A 9,002-nucleotide genomic window follows, 5' to 3' on the forward strand; every position below is an offset into this window, starting at 1 on the left:
TTACTTAATTTGGACTTAAAATGAGGAAGTTATGATCTTTTGAAATTCAGGTCGCTGTGATTCCAGAATTGTGAAAAACAAGTAGCAGCCTATGTTTTAAGCACAAAACACATAGAATTGATTCCTTGAAGGTAAAGGGTGTGAGAGTTAAGTAATCCTACCTCAAAGAAGCTTGAAACTCAACAACAGCCACAACTTAAAGCAGCCCAAATGATGGATCAAAGCTTTCCAAGAAAAAAAATGAAGAACATTTCCTTCTTTGTTTGCAACCAAAACCCTCTTCTTTTAACACCACTTTCCAAACCCAACAATAAAAGAATGGACTCAAGTTTGATATCAAAATAACCCTCATTACCCAAGGAACATTTTTCCTTCACAAAGCCCCATCAAAATCCCAGCACAAAGCTTCCAAAATTTAGCTTAAAAAGTATCACTAAGGAAAGGAAATAAAAAACACGAAAATTGGTTTTTTGCAGAATGGTTTTTAGGAACAAAACAATAGTCATACCATATGCTATCAAATGCATGGATATGGTGCAGCCACATACACCTCCACATGTCATCCCCTCCATTGATTAAAACCAAAACCATATGAAATGACTCAAAAGTCCTTTTATTTCCTACTAAATACCATTCATGCCACTTGCATGATAAAAGTTAAGATTACCCTTTCACAACTAACCAAGTGTCAATTATGTTATTTTGCATAGTAAAAGTCTACTTTGCCCTTTATAAAATTATTAAATACCATGTATGCCATTTGTAAAACAAAAAATCCACAATGCCCTTTATGAAATAAACAAATGACATTTAATTAAAATTAAACACATTTACAAAATAAATCATAATTTTTGACAATAAAATAAAATGCATGAATGCCAACATGTCCGAAAAATGATAAATATGCAAGTCCTTACATTTTCCCCAATATATAAGGATTTCGTCCCCAAAATCAAGTCATACCTGGGGAAGAAAACAAACTCGGATACGCAGAACAAACATCTTGTTCCCATTCCCACGTAGCCTCCTCAACACCGTGATGTCGCCACAAAACCTTCACGAGAGTCACCGTTTTACCCCCTAACACTTTGTCCCGAGTGTCAAGAATCTGAACGGGTCCCTCCTCATAAGAAACATCCTCATCAATGTCAACATCAACCCAACTCAAAAACACGTGATAGATCCGGCTCATACTTTCGTAGCATTGAAACATGAAAAACATTATAGACCCTGTCCATCTGTGGTGGCAATACCAATCTGTAAGCAACCTCGCCCACTCAATCCAAAAGCTCAAATGGCCCAATGAAACGAGGTGACAACTTGTCACTCCTTCCAAACCGTAGCAATCCTTTTCGTGAAGAAACCTTGAGAAACACGTGGTCTCCCACCTCAAAGGATAATGATTGTCTCCGTCTATCTGCGTAACTTTTTTGTCGGCTCTGAGCAGTCAACAACTGTTGCCATTCAACTTAATATTTTCAGTGGTTTCCAAGACAATGTCTGGCCCTAAGGCGGCTGTCTCACCCACCTCAATCCAACAAACAGGAAAACGAGAAGGCCTACCATACAACGCCTCAAAATGAGCCATCTCAATGCTCGACTGATAGTTATTGTTGTAGGCAAACTCAACAAGAGGTAAATGGTCCTCCCAACTACCACCAAAATCAAGCACACAGGCTCGAAGCATATCTTCCAAGATCTGGATAGTACACTCCGACTGGCCGTTCGTCTGCGAATGAAATGTCGTACTGAAATGCAACGGTGAACCAAACGCAGCATAAAGCCCTTCCTAGAACTTCGATGTGAATTTGGCATCCCTGTCCGAAACAATGGACAATGGAACCCCATGCAATCTGACGATCTCTCTGACATACAATCTGCCAAGTACCACAGCAGAATCTATCGCCTTAACAGGCAAAAAGTGAGCGGTCTTAGTCAATCTATCAATAATGACCCAAACAGACTCATTACCCCTCTATGACCTCGGAAGTCCTGTCACAAAATCCATAGCAATACACTCCCATTTCCACTGTGCTACTGGCAATGGTTGCAACAAACCAGCACGTCTATGATGCTCTGCCTTTACCTGTTGACAGGTAAGACATTTAGCAACAAACTGAGCTGCATCTGCCTTCATCCCATTCCACCAATACTGGCGTCTCAAATTATGATACATTTTAGTACCACCTGGATGCACAGTAAAACAAGATGTGTGAAACTCCCGTAACATATCCTCTCGACAAACCGTAGGAACCACGAGCAAACCTCTGAACCATAAACCACTATCTATGTGTAAAGTCCAGTCCTTTACTATATCCCCACCTGAGATCAACTGATGAATGGCAACTAAATCTGAGTTCTGTCTCTATGCCTCAATCACTCGTGTAACAAGAGTAGATTGAACCACAAGACTAAACAGAAAAGCTGTCTTACAACCAACACTGTCATCACAACACTGTAACTCCATCTCTGTCAGATCCTCCAACATCTTCCATTTCCGAATGGCTAACCTAGCCAAAACTCCATGAGATTTCTAGCTTAAGGCATCTGCTACTACATTCGCCTTACCCGGATGATACTGCAAATCAAAACCATAATCTTCCAAATACTTAACCCATCGCCTCTGTCTGTTATTCAAGTCCTTCTGAGAGAAAATGTACTTGAGACTCTTGTGATTCGATAAAACCTCGAATCTATCACTGTACAAATAATGCCTCCAGTTTTTCAAAGCAAAGACAACTGCTGCCAACTCCAAGTCATGAGTGGGATAATTAAGCTCGTGAATCTTCAACTGTCTAGATCCATAAGCCAATACCTTACCACCCTGCATCAACACACAGCCCAAACTATCCCGAGAAGCATCACAAAAGACAATATAACCCAAGCTACGCTTAGGTATCACCAGTACTAGAGTTGTAGTCAATCTAGTCTTCAATTCCTGAAAAGACGACTCACAAGCTTCAGTCTAATCAAATTTGATCCCATTTCGGGTCATCCGAGTCGTAGAAGCAACTAAGCAAGAAAAGTCCCTCACAAACCTGCGGTAATAACCCGCTAAGCCAAGAAAACTCCGAATCTCATACACATTCTTGAGACGTCCCCAATCTAGAACTGCTTCTATTTTCGAAGGATCAACTGACACCCTATTACCCGAAACAACATGTCCCAAAAATTTCACCTCTTGCAGCTAAAATTCACACTTAGAGTACTTGACATACAAATAATGCTCTCTCAGTATCTGTAACACTATCCTCAGATGGATCTCGTGATCTTTCCGAGATCGTGAATACACCAAAATGTTATCCACAAACACTATCACAAGCTGGTCCAGATATCTATGAAAGACATGGTACATCATATTCATGAATGTTGCTGGGGCATTAGTCAACCCAAAAGGCATCACAATGAACTCATAATGACCATACCATGTACGAAAAGTTGTATTCGGAATATCCTCATCCCGAACTCGTAATTGGTAGTAACCAGATCTCAGATCAATATTGGAAAAGCAAATAGCTCCTCTCAACTGATCAAATAAATCATCAATTCGCAGTAAAGGATATTTGTTCTTGATAGTTGCATGATTCAATTTTCGATAATCGATGCACAACCTCATAGAACCATCATTTTTCTTTGCAAACAGCACTGGCACGCCCCATGGTGAAACACTAGGCCGAATAAAACCCTTCAGCCTCAAATCATCCAACTGTTTCTTTAATTCTTTCAGCTCTGCTGGTGCCATACGATACGGAGCCATAGAAATCGGCGCAGTACCAGGCATCAAGTCAATCACAAACTCAATCTCTCTTCTGGAAGGTAAATCTGGTAAGTCATCCGGAAACACATCCAAGAAGTCACAAACAACTGACGGATAAACTGTCCCCATATCACCATCTTCTTCAGCTAAAATGTTAGTTAAGAAGACAACACAACGGTCCCGACCACGAACACCATAACAAGCTGAAACTAGGGAATTACCCCGATCTCCCATAAACACAAAACAATTTCCCTCCGGCGTACACACTGAAACTCTACCACTGAAGCAATCAATCGTGGCATAAAATGATGATAACCAATCCATTCCAAGAATGACGTCAACCCCGTCATCTTAAGAATGATAAGATCAAAACAAAATCCTCATTTCAAGGCAACTGTGAAGCCTCCCGAACAACAAGCATCACTCAAGCTACAACTAATCCCCCTTTTTTTTTGGTCAGTGTCCTGACATTGTACATTTGGGATGGGTATGATCCAAAATGTCCGACCGGTCCATATGGCCATCCCATGCCCAAATGACAATAACAGTATCACTGACCCCCCTTAAATCGAAGCACAAGTCACTAAGGCTCACTTCCAACATGAATTTCAATTGAAAACTTCTCTAATATCAGGATCCAACTCTGGACTCCTTAATCATTAATCACAACTGAACATTCCACCATTATGTATGCAAAATGTTCACATATGCCAAGCACTAATCAATACAACCCTTCACATATGCCAAGCACTAAGCAATACACCCCCAAACTATACCGCATTGGTATCACCTCACAATACAAATCCAACCAAGTCCAATGAGGATATCTAACCACTATAGAGGTCACCACGCTACTTAAAACCCATAAACCACTAATCGGCGTATCCCCATAACGTCCAGTCTAGAAAACTGATCTCCAGTCCCGATGCAAAAACAAATGTACCCTTCACCGCTAAAGGTCCTGAAAATGACTCAAGAATAACTGCAAACATACAACCCTAGGATACCTACCCTGTAAACTTCCAGCCTGAACCCCAGGCTGCTGCCTCGATCACTGAGAAGACATAGCTGCTGTGGTGGTGGCGGTGGTCTACATCCAAACTATGCTGTGGCAGACCGAGACGGCTTTTGTTGTGCACCTCGACCACTACCCAAAACCCCAGTTCTCCTCTGACAATCTCTAATCTTATGGCCTTGCTGACCACACTTAAAGCAAACTCTAGTACAAAATGACTACGGATACTCCGTCTTATAGTACCCAAGCTATTGGCATCGGAAACATACAACTCCACTCCTACTCGATCCCGATAGCACAGGAGTCGAAGGAATAGGTCACACTGGCTGCTACCTTCCAGACTGAGATAGACCACTTCTCTGTCTTTTACTAGACTAGCCTTCTGTCACCGAACCACTGCCTATTAAACAAGTCGTTCACCCTTCTCTGCAGGTGACGGTACATCCTCTAATCTCGTAGGAGAAGACGTTAAACCCTTCATAACATGTCCAACACTAGGCTTCTCTTCTAGGCCTTCCAATGCTTGACCCTTCTGACGAGGCGGCATACTCAAATGAAATTCAAGTCAATAACAATGACATTATCAATAGTCTCAAACTGACCCATAGGAATAAAAGCCTTTTAACATAGAGCATGTTTTACCATAATCAAATAAACACGTAATCACATATACACAGAAGCATGTTTGCAAGGCTAACAGATAACACATGTAAGCACATAAGACAATGCAAACCCCTACACAAAAAAGCTGTAGACAGACCTCTACCCGTCGTCCCTACGTTATAGGAACCATGCTCTGATACCATTTCTGTCACGCCCCTAGACCGTAGTCCGAATTGTGAACATAACACATAAACAATCACAGTCTCAAAATTAATAAATATCCCTGTAACCTGTCTCAACCACACATCCACCTATCTATTTCCCTTTACAAAACAAAACAAGACTGAAAATATATAGATACAATGCAAATATTACAACTTTAAAGTTTTAAAGTCTGAAATAACATTTATTACATGGCTGGGATATTCTAAGAAATATAATACAAAACATAGTCTATTATGCAGAATGAAAACGTGACAACACCAGCCTCGACTCTGTCTACAGCTGAGGAGGAACACCCTCCATACCATCCGTGCCATGACCTGAAAAGATGTGTATAAAATAGGAATGAGCAACCACAGCTCAGTGGGAATTACTTAAAGCGCACTCCTTAATACCTCCGTGAATCCAAACAAAGAACGGATAAAAGAAAAAGGGGTCATACAGGCTCGGGAAAGCAACATATCATATGAGATAATAAAATGAAGTGTTATGCAATGCCAATGCTAATGCTAATGTCATTGACACCTCTTGTAACGACTTACTCCACCACATGGTATGAAATTATCCGTTTTGGACTGAGCCCGCATGGTTTTGCTCTTGGGCTTCACCCCAAAAGGCCTCGTACCAGTTGGAGATGACACACTTACATATAAGCACTTCACATTTCCTCTACCCAGGCAATGTAGGATTGTGCACCCGTAACTCGCCAATGCGGTAGCCTGTCAGTGTCTCTCGCACCCGCCCACGTCACACCCGCCCACAAGGTCATCACAATCCACCCCCCTTGGAGGCCCGACGTCCCCGTCGACACACTTCCAGCTGGGTCAGGCTCTGATATCATTTGTAACGACCCACTTCACCACATGGTATGATATTGTCCGCTTTAGGCCTGAGCCCGTACGGTTACAAATGGTATCAGAGCCTAACTCAGCCAGAAGTATGCCGACGGGGACGTCCGGCCTCCAAGGGGGTGGATTGTGATGACCTTATGAGCGGGTGTGCCGTGAGTGGGTGCGAGAGACACTGTCAGGCTACCACACTGGCGAGTTACGGATGCATAGTCCCACATTGCCTGAGCAGAGGAAAGGTGAAGTGCTTATATGTAAGTGTGTCATCTCCAATTAGTATGAAGCCTTTTGGGGTGAAGTCTAAGAGCAAAACCGTGCAGGCTCAAACCTAAAGCGAACAATATCATACCATGTGGTGGAATGGGTCGTTACACCTTTCACTTCCCAAAATCCCATTTCCATCACAAAAAAGTTAATGTAATCCGCCTAGGGATACTCCCCAGTACTATAAGAAGAGAGTTGGTCATCTTTCCCTGATACAAGGCCACTCCTTGTGATCATTTTGGGGCTCTAACGACACAATTACTCGTAGAGCCACTCCTTACGTCTCCTCTAAATTCTCATTAACTGCACAGACAAGGCAACTCTTTATCCGGTTTTGAAATCATTGATTCAATTCCCTTTTCTTTTCCAAACTCACGGATACAAGGTACCTCCCTGTTATCCAGTTTTCAAAACCATTTAATGAAACATTTTCACTTTCGTTTTCATTCCAACATCATCCCCATGCTCATGTGACATGCATGTACATTTGTATAACATGATATACGGATGATGGAATAAATATGGAAATCTTAACTCATATACAATATCATGGTATTGCATTTTAATCCACACACAAGCATAGTAAATTAACAGGCTAATTAATCCATGGTTGTATAACATAAGAAGCATGCTTTCTGACTCACATTTACCACATAACAACATAAACAGTGCTTAATAACATTTAGAAAATCAAGTACAAAACTTCACATTTCAAGAAATATCATAACAACCAATATTCTAATTTTTAAGTAGCAGTCTATGTTTACAAGGTCATAACTTTTTTCATAGTTGGAATCTAAGGTTGAAATTGGTATCATTGGAAAGCTTGTTTCGATCTAGTTAATTTAGACTCAAAAATCGCTCAATTCGGATTTAAAATGAGGAAGTTGTGGTCAGTTGAAGTTTAGGTCGCTGTGCAGGAAATTATGCAGATTAAAGCGCGAACTTGGCAGCCTATGTTTACAGGGTCATACTTTTTACACAGTTGGAATCTAAGGCTAAAATTGGTATCGTTGGAAAGATTGTTTCGTGCTAGTCAATTTAGACTCAAAAATCACTCAATTTGGATTTAAAATGAGGAAGTTATGATCCTTTGAAGTTCAGGTCGCTGTGATTCCAGAATTGTAAAAAACAAGTAGCAGCCAATGTTTTAAGCATAAAACACATAGAACTGATTCCTTAAAGGTAAATGGTGTGAGAGTTAAGTAATCCTACCTCAAAGAAGCTTGAAACTCAGTGACAATCACAACTTAAAGCAACCCAAATGATGGATCAAAGCTTTCCAAGATAAAAAATAAAGAACACTTCCTTCTTTGTTTACAACCAAAACCCTCTTCTTTTAACACCACTTTCCAAACCCAGCAACAAAAGAATGGACTTAAGTTTGATATCAAAAGAACCTTCACTACCCAAGGAACATTTTTCCTTCACAAAGCCCCATCAAAATCCAAACACAAAGCTTCAAAAATTTAGCTTAAAAAGTATCACTATGGAAAGGAAATAGAAAGCACGAAAATTGGTTTTCTGTAGAATGGTTTTTAGGAAACAAACAATAGTCATCCATATGCTATCAAATGCATGGATATGGTGCAGCCACATACACCCCCACATGTCATCCTCTCCATTGATTAAAACCAAAACCATATGAAATGACTCAAAAGTCCTTTTATTTCCTACTAAATACCATTCATGCCACTTGAATGATAAAAGTCAAGAATACCCTTTCACAACTAACCAAGTGCCAATTATGCTATTTTGCATAGTAAAAGTCTACTTTGTCCTTTATAAAATTATCAAATACCATGTATGCCATTTGTAAAACAAAAAGTCCATAATGCCCTTTATGAAATAAACAAATGACATTTAATTAAAATTAAACACATTTGCAAAATAAATCATAATTTTCGATAATAAAATAAAATGCATGAATGCCAACATGTCCGGAAAATGATAAAAATGTAAGTTCTCACAGATGTAGTATATTATATTATCTTAAATTTGTATCAACAAGAGGTCGAAAAGGGTACTTCGTTAGTTTTATCAATGATTGCATAAGATACTGTTATGTATATTTGCTACGAAGCAAATATAAAACCTTAGAAATGTTTTAAACATTACAAAAATGAGGTTGAGAATCAACTTAGCAAAAAGATCAAAACGCTTGTGCTAGTATTTGTTCAGAACATGATATCATGATGAATGTTATATTGATAAATTCTAGTTTAACTCAGCATTTGTGGGAGGAAGTTTTGTTTTCTGCAAATTATGTTCTCAATAAAATACCTTAAACTAA

Source organism: Cornus florida, unplaced genomic scaffold (genome assembly GCF_030987335.1).
Source record: "Cornus florida cultivar Cherokee Brave unplaced genomic scaffold, ASM3098733v1 CherokeeBrave_3.0.0_Hap2_Chr03, whole genome shotgun sequence".
In the NCBI taxonomy this organism is placed as follows: Eukaryota; Viridiplantae; Streptophyta; class Magnoliopsida; order Cornales; family Cornaceae; genus Cornus; species Cornus florida.